At 40.5% G+C, this 13,298-nt stretch overlaps 1 long non-coding RNA gene across 1 annotated transcript; it reads right to left on the bottom strand.

Moving 5' to 3' along the window:
- Positions 1-1,810: 1,810 nt before the first annotated feature.
- On the bottom strand, positions 1,811-11,632 carry LOC134479705 (uncharacterized). The gene is made up of 2 exons (XR_010053344.1): positions 11,569-11,632; positions 1,811-2,017 (listed from the first exon to the last, which is right to left on the bottom strand). It is a non-coding gene; the product is annotated as an uncharacterized LOC134479705 (long non-coding RNA).
- Positions 11,633-13,298: the final 1,666 nt, after the last annotated feature.

Below are 13,298 nucleotides of genomic sequence, written 5' to 3'. Positions count from 1 at the left end.
CCCAACTATTAGGCTGGTTAGATAAGGAAGGGACTCAATACGATTGCCATGCTGAGCCTTTCCCTGAGAAACTTAGGTACCGATACTGAGCAAATATCTGATGTCTAGATAGCCTCACGCCTTCTGAGCACTGAGGATTGTCAAAGGGGGGATGGGCAGGTACCCTTGGTGGGTATTTGCTAAATGACCGAAGTGGAAAAGCTTTAGTGGGTAAATCTAAATGTTTGTTTCTTAATAGTTTGTAGAAAATGTAAAATTAAAGAGATGTGCTTGCTTCTTGCCTTGAAAAACTCTGAAAGCAGAAGTGACCAAAAACACCAAATAGTAAGAGGGTGAATCGCGCAACAATCAAAAACAATTCTACCATTTCATGCCCGCCATCATAGTAACTCCTGGACAGAGTAGACATCACAATGGATGTGCTGTGAGACATTAGGGTGGAAATCGCCATTGCTCAGCTTCACGTGACATCTGGTGAACCATGTTTTAATAAGCGAAATGCTGAGGCCTGTGAATAATGGTCTTTTAGATGTAAATAGCTGGTATGGGGCTGGAGTACTGGGCTAACAGACGAGTGGAGATGGATAGGAAGTTAACAACCCATGTGACGGTGAAGACGATAGCTTCAGATTAGAGAGCAGGATCATCGGGATGAGGGTCCTGTCTTAGTAAGCTTCCCCTCCATCAGGAATAAAGTCTACACTAACATGGGTAGAAAACCAGAGTATTTAAATGCGCCTCATTTAGCACGTCAACCGTCCTGCTCCATACAATTGTATGAGTTACCCAGAGCTGCCATTTGTTCGTCAGCTTCCGCCTGAGCGTGGTACCTTGCCTCCTGTCTACACTGCTCTACACGGCTAGTTCAGACAGCTGACTCAATGCCGGCAACAAGCCTGAACGATTAACATCCCTTCTCCTTTTTATTCTTCCTGCCTGGTTTATCAGATTAGCTCAATTGCTTCTTACCTCCTTTTGGCTTACTTTTTTATTTTTTTAACTTACTATTTTATCTTTAATGGGTGTATAACCTGCTTGTATAAATGTGCACCTCATACTTGCTTGATGCCTGTAGGGCCAGAAGAGGACACCAAATTCCCTGGAACTGGAATTACATATGGTTGTGAGCCACCAAGTGGGTGGAATTGAACCCAGGTCCTCTCCTCTGCAAGAGTAGCGAGTGCTCTAAACTGCTGACCATCTCTCCAGTTGGAATTCTGACTTATTTTTTGCCACTCTCTAACCATGTTTCCCCCGTGTAAGGTTGATGAAGCAAACAGACTCCCACTATTTTTTTCAGTGTTAGAAAATATTATTTTTAGTTACAGATGCAAGCTTGGAGATTTATGTTAAACTCCTACAGTCTGGGGTATCTATTCATTGTTTATAGTCGTAAGACCTCATAATGAAATTCTGTACTTACATATAACAAAGGGCACCCCCACACACACCACAAAATTAATTGGAATAAATCTTTTCCTTTCATTGAAAATATTTTTCCTCACATAATATATCCTAATTATGGTTTCCCCTCCCTCTACTCCTCCCAGTTCTTACCCAACTCCCCTCCCATCGGAATCCATTTCCTATCTGTCTCTCATTAGAAAACAAACAGGCATCTAAGAGATAAAAATAAAATTTAAATATAGTAAGAAAGAGAAAAACAAACACAACAGAGTTGGACAAGACAAACAAATAGAAGGAAAAGAGCCCACGAGAAGGCACAAGAACCAGAGACACAACCCACTCCATCACCACCCGGCCTCATTCACATAGTCAGGAATCCCATAAAAACACTAAACACAGATTCTCATATGAACAGGAAGCAAACGATTTTGCAGAGCAAAGTACATTCTGAAATTAGAAAGCACCGTGAGAGTCAGTTAGCAATACTCTAGCGGGGTGGTGGAGCGCACCTTTATGCCCTGCACTCTGGAGCAGATGCAAATGGATCTCTGTGAGTTCAGCCTGGTCTACACAGCGTGTTTCATGAAAGCCAATTCCACACAGAGAAACCCTGTATCAAAAACAAAACAGAAAGCCTGGAGTTCCCTTGCCCTTACCTCAAACTCAATTATTTGTCAACTAAACAACTATCAATATATAGTTTCTTGCTCCTCCTCAGAATGGAGCTAAAACTGGGAGAAAGAGCTGAGTGAGCATACATTGGAGACTGTTTCAAAAGAAAGCTACATCGATGGCAATGCTTTCAAGTATATCAAGAGAGAAAATGAAAACTTATCTTCTTGTTGTAGTAATTATATAAAATGGTTATTGTTTTGTGACTATAATCTTAATCTCAGATATCGAGTATTATACCTGATAAGTTTATACCTGGAAAGTATGGTATCTGAAGATTATAATTACATTTTTTTAATAAGTAAAAAATATGGACAAGAGACCATACCTTCCAATTTCCTGGTTCCTTTAATTCTGTATGATTTAATTATTTCCAGAAAGCTTAAATACAAACCCTGAAGTTCCTGTGTTTAAATTCTCTTTGAATGCTGTTAATGAATTTCCTCCCTGGAAAATGTTCTCCACGGTGCAGAGATCAAACCTATGTGTTTCGATGCATGTTGGCCACCTAGTGTCGAAGCAGTGCAACTGCGGGCAGACACCACCATTTCTGCTGAAAAGAACTTCAGTATTTGCTCTCTTTTACAGCAGCAAAAGTAAACCATGATTTGAAGTTCTGAAGTCTTTGAATGGTAGAAGCTTGTGTGCATGTCAATTATACTCTCGTACCAGAAAAAAAAATGCCGAAGTGAGCAGCCAGTTTTAAACAAAGATTTTTAAGTAGTATAAATGAAAGGCTTAGTCATTCCAAAGTGCTAGGGGGAAAAAGCAAAGAATTTTTTTAAAATAGGGAATAAAAAGAAATGAGACAAAATTTAGTCATATGTTCAGAAGCCGCCAGAAACAAGAATTATAGCCAGTCTGTTCGCGCTTTTTGTAAATGAGGAGGTTAATTAGGCAGTGTAATGAGCCACAAAAGGAATTGGTGGAGTTGCCAATATTAATGATATGCAGAGAAATATCTAGCTAGACAACTGATGGGAAGCCAATAGGGATCAAGTTCTACCTGACTGTAATGACAAACACACGTGAACATGCAACAAGGCTTCCTTCCGGAACAATGCCAGGGCACTGTCATCTAAGGGATTGACGGCCCTGCCCTTAACACAACCCAATAAAGCAAAAATAACAACACTGTCATGGCATAAAGCTGTTAACGTCATTAATCCAGCTGTATGGATGCCAAAAAGGAATAAGCTTGAACGTGTGTGTGTGTGTGTGTGTGTGTGTGTGTGTGTGTGTGTGTGTTTAGTGTGTGTTCGTTTTAAACCTTGAAAGTAGAAAAATGAGAGGACACTTTTTTTTAACGGTGACAGATCTTCCTTTCCCAAGTATTTATATATTAGTAAGGTCAACATCTGATGTGAGATCCATTTCTACTGGGGTATCTGCCGCAAACAACAAAAGAGCATTCAGGCTGTGGGTTAGGCCAGTGGCTCCTGTTTGTCTGTATCCACATGTGGGATAGAGGGGAAACTCATAAATGCATGAGCATATTTGAAATTCTGTTGTCTTCTTAGTGAGTTCTTTTGTCCGCTCTGAAGAGGCTACAGTTGCTAAGTCCAATGGTAACTGTAACTTCTCTGCTTTAGATCTCAACTACTCCCACAATGGAGTTATTTCTTAGCTGCACTAATCACTAACCATTCCACAACAAAGTATCAGCTTGCTTAAGGCCAGCATTCAAGTAACAAATACCACCAAAGATTTTATTTTAGTTACCATTGTAATTCACAATGGAGAAAGCCAGGACAGACAGGAAAAGCAGCAATTTGGCTTGGGCTTACCAGCAACTAATAGAATCGGAAAGATTGGTTTGAAACATATCCAGGGTCGATTTACTTAAGAAGTTTGTCTTCAACCTAAACCACCACAAATTCAAACTTGCCTTAATAATATCCAGCTAGAAAAAAATGCAACGACTTCCCTAAAACTCCACATGTAAGGTTTCTTCTGGAGTCTTGGGTTCCACAATAACTCACTTTTTCTGATCTTGCCTACTGTTGGTTTCAAATGAGTTAATGTCAGTCCCCGTATTGTCCTACTTCATGTTCTCCAACAGTACTTTCCAGAAATCAGTTCTGGACACACACACACACACACACACACACACACACAAACACACACACCACCAAGCACTCAGCCAGCTTTCGGAGCTTTGTCACCTGCCCCACCAAAAGCCCCAGGCATTGGAGAAGGAAAACTGCCTGGACGCCAACTTTCTGTCTGCAGCAAAAGTCCTCAAGCACCAGTCCCCTTTCTTCAGCACGTAGAACTACTGTCCTTTAAAAGTCTGTCAAAATGGATGTTCTCACAGGCACTATCGATGTTCAGTTTGGAACAATTAAAGCATTTATTTTATTTCAAATGGCATTAATTATCAAAAAGAGGTACACCGACTGCTCCCAAAATCCCGTGGGAGAGAGAGCTCACCCCCGAGACAGGTGGGCACTCCTGAGACTGCAGAGCAGAAGAGACCACAACACTGCCCACCCCTGCGCACATCCCTGGCCCAAGAGGAAACTGTATACGGCCTCTGGGTTCCCTTGGATAAGGGCACAGGAGCAGGAAATCTGCTGCGTCTGAGACACCGCCAGAACCTGAAGAGACCGACCAGATAAACAGTTATCTGCACCCAAATCCCATGGGAGGGAGAGCTAAACCTTCAGAGAGGCAGACACGCCTGGGAAACCAGAAGAGACTGCACTCTGCACACACATCCCGGACGCCAGAGGAAAACACCAAACACCATCTGGAACCCTAGTGCACGGAAGCTCCCGGAAAGGGCGGCGCATATCTTCCTGGTTGCTGCCGCAGCAAAGAGCTCGTGGGCAGCACCCAGAGAGCAAACTTGAGCCTCGGGACCACAGATAAGACCAACTTTTCTGCTGCAAGTGACCTGCCTGGTGAACTCAAGACACAGGCCCACAGGAACAGCTGAAGACCTGTAGAGAGGAAAATCTACACGCCCGAAAGCAGAACACTCTGTCCCCATAACTGTCTGAAAGAAAACTGGAAAACAGGTCTACAGCACTCCTGACACACAGGCTTATAGGACAGTCTAGTCACTGTCAGAAATAGCAGAACAAAGTAACACTAGAGATAATCTGATGGTGAGAGGCAAGCACAGGAACCCAAGCAACAGAAACCAAGACTACATGGCATCATCGGAGCCCAATTCTCCCACCAAAATAAACATGGAATATCCAAACACACCAGAAAAGCAAGATCTAGTTTCAAAATCATATTTGATCATGATGCTGGAGGACTTCAAGAAAGACATGAAGAACTCCCTTAGAGAAACACAGGAAAACATTAATAAACAAGTAGAAGCGTACAGAGAGGAATCGCTAAAATCCCTGAAAGAATTCCAGGAAAACACAATCAAACAGTTGAAGGAATTAAACATGGAAATAGAAGCAATCAAGAAAGAACACATGGAAAAAACCCTGGATATAGAAAACCAAAAGAAGAGACAAGGAGCTGTAGATACAAGCTTCACCAACAGAATACAAGAGATGGAAGAGAGAATCTCGGGAGCAGAAGATTCCATAGAAATCATTGACTCAACTGTCAAAGATAATGTAAAGCAGAAAAAGCTACTGGTCCAAAACATACAGGAAATCCAGGACTCAATGAGAAGATCAAACCTAAGGATAATAGGTATAGAAGAGAGTGAAGACTCCCAGCTCAAAGGACCAGGAAGTATCTTCAACAAAGTCATAGAAGAAAACTTCCCTAACCTAAAGAAAGAGATACCCATAGGCATACAAGAAGCCTACAGAACTCCAAATAGATTGGACCAGAAAAGAAACACCTCCCGTCACATAATAGTCAAAACACCAAACGCACAAAATAAAGAAAGAATATTAAAAGCAGTAAGGGATAAAGGTCAAGTAACATATAAAGGCAGACCTATCAGAATCACACCAGACTTTTCGCCAGAAACTATGAAGGCCAGAAGATCCTGGACAGATGTCATACAGACCCTAAGAGAACACAAATGCCAGCCCAGGTTACTGTATCCTGCAAAACTCTCAATTAGCATAGATGGAGAAACCAAGATATTCCATGACAAAACCAAATTTACACAATATCTTTCTACAAATCCAGCACTACAAAGGATAATAAATGGTAAAGCCCAACATAAGGAGGCAAGCTATACCCTAGAAGAAGCAAGAAACTAATCGTCTTGGCAACAAAACAAAGAGAAGAAAAGCACACAAACATAACCTCACATCAAAATATGAATATAACAGGAAGCAAAAATCACTATTCCTTAATATCTCTCAACATCAATGGCCTCAACTCCCCAATAAAAAGACATAGATTAACAAACTGGATACGCAACAAGGACCCTGCATTCTGCTGCCTACAGGAAACATACCTCAGAGACAAAGACAGACACTACCTCGAAGTGAAAGGCTGGAAAACAACTTTCCAAGCAAATGGTCAGAAGAAGCAAGCTGGCGTAGCCATTCCAATATCAAATAAAATCAATTTTCAACTAAAAGTCATCAAAAAAGATAAGGAAGGACACTTCATATTCATCAAAGGAAAAATCCACCAAGATGAACTCTCAATCCTAAATATCTATGCCCCAAATACAAGGGCACCTACATACGTAAAAGAAACCTTACTAAAGCTCAAAACACACATTGCACCTCACACAATAATAGTGGGAGATTTCAACACCCCACTCTCATCAATGGACAGATCATGGAAACAGAAATTAAACAGAGACATAGACAGACTAAGAGAAGTCATGAGCCAAATGGACTTAACGGATATTTATAGAACATTCTATCCTAAAGCAAAAGGATATACCTTCTTCTCAGCTCCTCATGGTACTTTCTCCAAAATTGACCATGTAGTTGGTCAAAAAACGGGCCTCAACAGGTACAGAAAGATAGAAATAATCCCATGCGTGCTATCAGACCACCACGGCCTAAAACTGGTCTTCAATAACAATAAGGGAAGAATGCCCACATATACGTGGAAATTGAACAATGCTCTACTCAATGATAAACTAGTCAAGGAAGAAATAAAGAAAGAAATTAAAAACTTTTTAGAATTTAATGAAAATGAAGGTACAACATACCCAAACTTATGGGACACAATGAAAGCTGTGCTAAGAGGAAAACTCATAGCTCTGAGTGCCTGCAGAAAGAAACAGGAAAGAACATATGTCAGCAGCTTGACAGCACACCTAAAAGCTCTAGAGCAAAAAGAAGCAAATACACACAGGAGGAGTAGAAGGCAGGAAATAATCAAACTCAGAGCTGAAATCAACCAAGTAGAAACAAAAAGGACCATAGAAAGAATCAACAGAACCAAAAGTTGGTTCTTTGAGAAAATCAACAAGATAGATAAACCCTTAGCCAGACTAACGAGAGGACCCAGAGAGTGTGTCCAAATTAACAAAATCAGAAATGAAAAGGGAGACATAACTACAGATTCAGAGGAAATTCAAAAAATCATCAGATCTTACTATAAAAACCTATATTCAATAAAACTTGAAAATCTACAGGAAATGGACAATTTCCTAGACAGATACCAGGTACCGAAGTTAAATCAGGAACAGATAAACCAGTTAAACAACCCCATAACTCCTAAGGAAATAGAAGCAGTCATTAAAGGTCTCCCAACCAAAAAAGAGCCCAGGTCCACACGGGTTTAGTGCAGAATTCTATCAAACCTTCATAGAAGACCTCATACCAATATTATCCAAATTATTCCACGAAATTGAAACAGTTGGATCACTCAGGAATTCCTTCTATGAAGCCACAATTACTCTTATACCTAAACCACACAAAGACACAACAAAGAAAGAGAACTTCAGACCAATTTCCCTTATGAATATCGACGCAAAAATACTCAGTAAAATTCTGGCAAACCGAATCCAAGAGCACATCAAAACAATCATCCACCATGATCAAGTAGGCTTCATCCCAGGCATGCAGGGATGGTTTAATATACGGAAAACCATCAACGTGATCCATTATATAAACAAACTGAAAGAACAAAACCACATGATCATTTCATTAGATGCTGAGAAAGCATTTGATAAAATTCAACACCCCTTCATGATAAAAGTCCTGGAAAGAATAGGAATTCAAGTCCCATACCTAAACATAGTAAAAGCCATATACAGCAAAGCAGTTGCTAACATTAAACTAAATGGAGAAAAACTTGAAGCAATCCCACTAAAATCAGGGACTAGACAAGGCTGCCCAGTCTCTCCCTACTTATTCAATATAGTTCTTGAAGTTCTAGCCAGAGCAATCAGACAACAAAAGGAGATCAAGGGGATTCAGATTGGTAAAGAGGAAGTCAAAATATCACTATTTGCAGATGATATGATAGTATACTTAAGTGATCCCAAAAGTTCCACCAGAGAACTACTAAAGCTGATAAACAACTTCAGCAAAGTGGCTGGGTATAAAATTAACTCAAATAAATCAGTAGCCTTCCTCTACACAAAAGAGAAACAAGCCGAGAAAGAAATTAGGGAAACGACACCCTTCATAATAGATGCAAATAATATAAAGTACCTCGGTGTGACTTTAACCAAGCAAGTAAAAGATCTGTACAATAAGAACTTCAAGACGCTGAGGAAAGAAATTGAAGACCTCAGAAGATGGAAAGATCTCCCATGCTCATGGATTGGCAGGATTAATATAGTAAAAGTGGCCATTTTACCAAAAGCGATCTACAGATTCAATGCAATCCCCATCAAAATACCAATCCAATTCTTCAAAGAGTTAGACAGAACAATTTGCAAATTCATCTGGAATAACAAAAAACCCAGGATAGCTAAAACTATTCTCAACAATAAAAGGACTTCAGGGGGAATCACTATCCCTGAACTCAAGCAGTATTACAGAGCAATAGTGATAAAAACTGCAAGGTATTGGTACAGAGACAGACAGATAGACCAATGGAACAGAATTGAAGACCCAGAAATGAACCCACACACCTATTGGCACTTGATTTTTGACAAAGGAGCCAAAACCATCCAATGGAAAAAAAGATAACATTTTCAGCAAATGGTGCTGGTTCAACTGGAGGTCAACATGCAGAAGAATGCAGATCGATCCATGCTTATCACCCTGTACAAAGCTTAAGTCCAAGTGGATCAAGGACCTCCACATCAAACCAGACACACTCAAACTAATAGAAGAAAAACTAGGGAAGCATCTCGAACACATGGGCACTGGAAAAAATTTCCTGAACAAAACACCAATGGCTTATGCTCTAAGATCAAGAATCGACAAATGGGATCTCATAAAACTGCAAAGCTTCTGTAAGGCAAAGGACACTGTGGTTAGGACAAAACGGCAACCAACAGATTGGGAAAAGATATTTACCAATCCTACAACAGATAGAGGCCTTATATCCAAAATATACAAAGAACTCAAGAAGTTAGACCGCAGGGAGACAAATAACCCTATTAAAAAATGGGGTTCAGAGCTAAACAAAGAATTCACAGCTGAGGAATGCCGAATAGCTGAGAAACACCTAAATAAATGTTCAACATCTTTAGTCATAAGGGAAATGCAAATCAAAACAACCCTGAGATTTCACCTCACACCAGTAAGAATGACTAAGATCAAAAACTCAGGTGACAACAAATGCTGGTGAGGATGTGGAGAAAGAGGAACACTCCTCCATTGTTGGTGGGATTGCAGACTGGTACAACCATTCTGGAAATCAGTCTGGAGGTTCCTCAGAAAATTGGACATTGAACTGCCTGAGGATCCAGCTATACCTCTCTTGGGCATATACCCAAAAGATGCCCCAACATATAAAAAAGACACGTGCTCCACTATGTTCATAGCAGCCTTATTAATAATAGCCAGAAGCTGGAAAGAACCCTTCAACAGATGCCCTTCAACAGAGGAATGGATTCAGAAAATGTGGTACATCTACACAATGGAATATTACTCAGCTATCAAAAACAATGACTTTACGAAATTCATAGGCAAATGGTTGGAACTGGAAAATATCATCCTGAGTGAGCTAACCCAATCACAGAAAAACACACATGGTATGTACTCATTGATAAGTGGCTATTAGCCCAAATGCTTGAATTACCTTAGATGCATAGAACACATGAAACTCAAGATGGATGATCAAAATGTGAATGCTTCACTCCTTCTTTAAAAGGGGGAACAACAACACCCTTGGCAGGGAATAGAGAGGCAAAGATTAAAACAGACACAGAAGGAACACCCATTCAGAGCCTGCCCCACATGTGGCCCATACATATACAGCCACCCAATTAGACAAGATGGATGAAGCAAAGAAGTGCAGACCGACAGGAGCCGGATGTAGATCTCTCCTGAGAGACACAGCCAGAATACAGCAAATACAGAGGCGAATGCCAGCAGCAAACCACTGAACTGAGAATAGGACCCCCGTTGAAGGTATCAGAGAAAGAACTGGAAGAGCTTGAAGGGGCTCGAGACCCCTTATGAACAACAATGCCAAGCAACCAGAGCTTCCAGGGATTAAGCCACTACCTAAAGACTATACATGGACTGACCCTGGACTCTGACCTCATAGGTAGCAATGAATATCCTAGTAAGATCACCAGTGGAAGGGGAAGCCCTTGGTCCTGCTAAGACTGAACCCCCAGTGAACGTGATTGTTGGGGGGAGGGCGACAATGGGGGTAGGGTGGGGAGGGGAACACCCATAAAGAAGGGGAGGAGGATGGATTAGGGCGATGTTTGCCTGGAAACAGGGAAAGGGAATAACATTCGAAATGTAAATAAGAAATACTCAAGTTAATAAAAAAAAAGAGGTACACCAATTATTGGGAAAAATAAAATTGTTTTGGTAGAAAAATAATTATGTTCTTATTTTAAGAAGAACCAAGATAGGTTCAGACACAGGTCCAAAAGGTACAAATTTCAAAGTAGAAATCCTTCTCAAGGATTTCTCCCTGTACAATGGGAGCATCCAAAAAGCAAGCCCAAACAACTGACTGCTCTCTAAAGTCTTACTACTTCTATGGAAGTACTACGTGTGGAATTGTGTAAAATAGAGGCCACATAACCAAAAACCAAGGTAGCTTCCTCCTCTCGGTGGAAATAATTATGTCAAAGATTGTCAAAGGACTTGCACAAACCAGGAAGTTCTAGCTTTTCTGAACCATCGTTTATCCCGTGTGCGTGTGCAGTTTTCCTTGTGGGTTCTGAAAAGGCAGCTGCTCTACAATCGCTTCTGACCTTCGGGGCTGGATGAAAAACAAGGAACAGAGGAGAGGAACAGAAGAGGGCTATTTGTTGTGCTTTGGAATTCAGAGCAGAAATCCTTAGCTGTATTTTGTCTGTAGGGAAACTGTCCCATTTTCATGACAATTACTTGAACAGGGAAGATAAATGTGTAATAACTAAGTATTATATTAACTTAATAACTGCTAAACAGCACAAGTTGCTATCAGGCACTTCTAGGTGTCTCTGAGAATCCCATGGGATCTTACTTTGTAGTGTTTGTAGGTCAAGAGGTGAAATGCTCATCTGCTCCTGAGATCTACGGAATCTCCCTTCATGAATGGAATGTCTTTCAAGATTCTGTCTGGTGTTTGGAATGGGCATGTAGATTCCAACCCCTGTGGAAACTATAATTAAAATGAGGATTTGATTCTTTTACATGTATTTAAGGAAACAAAACCCAGAGACTGATCAAGTTCTCAATTCGCAGCACAATCTGCATCGTCACGTGGACTCAGACTGGGGAAAACAACTGGGAGCCTGATCAGTGTGTGCCCGTCTTCCTGGGAATCCAGGAGTCATGTGATCCATCAGTGACCCCAGGAAGAAGAGCTGATTTAGTCAGCTGTTAACCACCAATGTAAAAACCAATCTCAAGTTTTACTGGCTAAATTAGCCACAAACCCCAAACTTCATATATTGAATTGTTAAAAGTGTAACAGTATTGTAAGGCACTATCATGTTTTTTAAAAAATTACACCAAAACATGACTTTTAAGGAGGAAAAACCTTAATCCAACATAAGCAGTACCCTCATGAGAAAGAGGAATGTCAAAACAGATGTGCTGGAGACCATGGAAGATACCATCTGCAGCCCAGAAAAAGACCTTGGGGGGGGAAATAAAATCCCAGCGCTCTAGCCTCAAGCACTAGGAGAAAATTACTTTCTGGCTGGAAGAAGCTGAGGAGGAGGGCAACCCCGTAGGAAGATCAGCAGTTTCAACAAACCTGGACCCCAGAGACCTCTCAGACACTGAGTGACCAACCAGGCAGTGAACACTAGCTGGTCCAAGGCCCCCAGACACATACACTGCAGAGTCTGAGCTCAATGAGAGAAGGCACACCGAATCCTTGAGACTTGAGGCCCCAGGGAGTGGGGAGGCCTGGTGGGGAGGATATTCTCTTGGACTTGGGGGAGGAGGAATGGGATGAGAAACTGTTGGACGGTGGATGGGGAGAGGGATAACTAATGACTGAACTGTAAAAAAAAAGATTAAATATATAAATAATAGTAATAAATAATAATAATAATAATGACCTTTTAGTTTAAAAAAGAAAGTTACTTTCTGATGTTTGATCACCAAAAGCGCTTTGAGATGGCAGCCCATCTCACAATAACTTAATCCTCACTACCTCCTAATATAATGTACTCCAAAACAGAAGGCAGTTGAAGAAGTAACATCTTTAAAAGTTCCATTTGTGGTTCTAATAATCAAGCAGACTGACACTCCAGTTTCCTGATTCAAAACTAAAAAGAAATTTTCCGAGAAGAGGTTATACATACCTAGGCCAGAGAGTTGTCACTTTTTTTCATTTTATATATATGTGTATGTGTGTATGTGTGTATGTAATATGTTTTAAAGATATATACATATAATTATACTATATATATATATATGTATTCTATATATAATGAATATAATACATATAATTTTAACTCCAGATTCCTGAGCTGCAATACAAAAGGTGGCTTCAGTCTCTACTCATTCATATTTGGGTCATTGGTAAGTGGATAATATTTTTCATAAGTCATTAGTTGCATGTAGCATCTGATCACCAAAAGCAGCCTTTTACCCACACCGTACATATATCATCGGAGTCTTCTCAGTAGCGGCTCAAACAGTGGGAATAACCTGACTTGAACAAAAGCCTGGTAATAGAATACAGAAAGACTTTTTCCAGAACACCCCCATTGCCTACGGAAGCACTGACATTTTCGT

The sequence above is a fragment of the Rattus norvegicus genome, chromosome 7 (assembly GCF_036323735.1).
Source record: "Rattus norvegicus strain BN/NHsdMcwi chromosome 7, GRCr8, whole genome shotgun sequence".
NCBI classification, from domain to species: Eukaryota; Metazoa; Chordata; class Mammalia; order Rodentia; family Muridae; genus Rattus; species Rattus norvegicus.
Note: the sequence above shows the minus strand (reverse complement) of the source record. Positions and strands in the feature narration are given on the sequence as shown.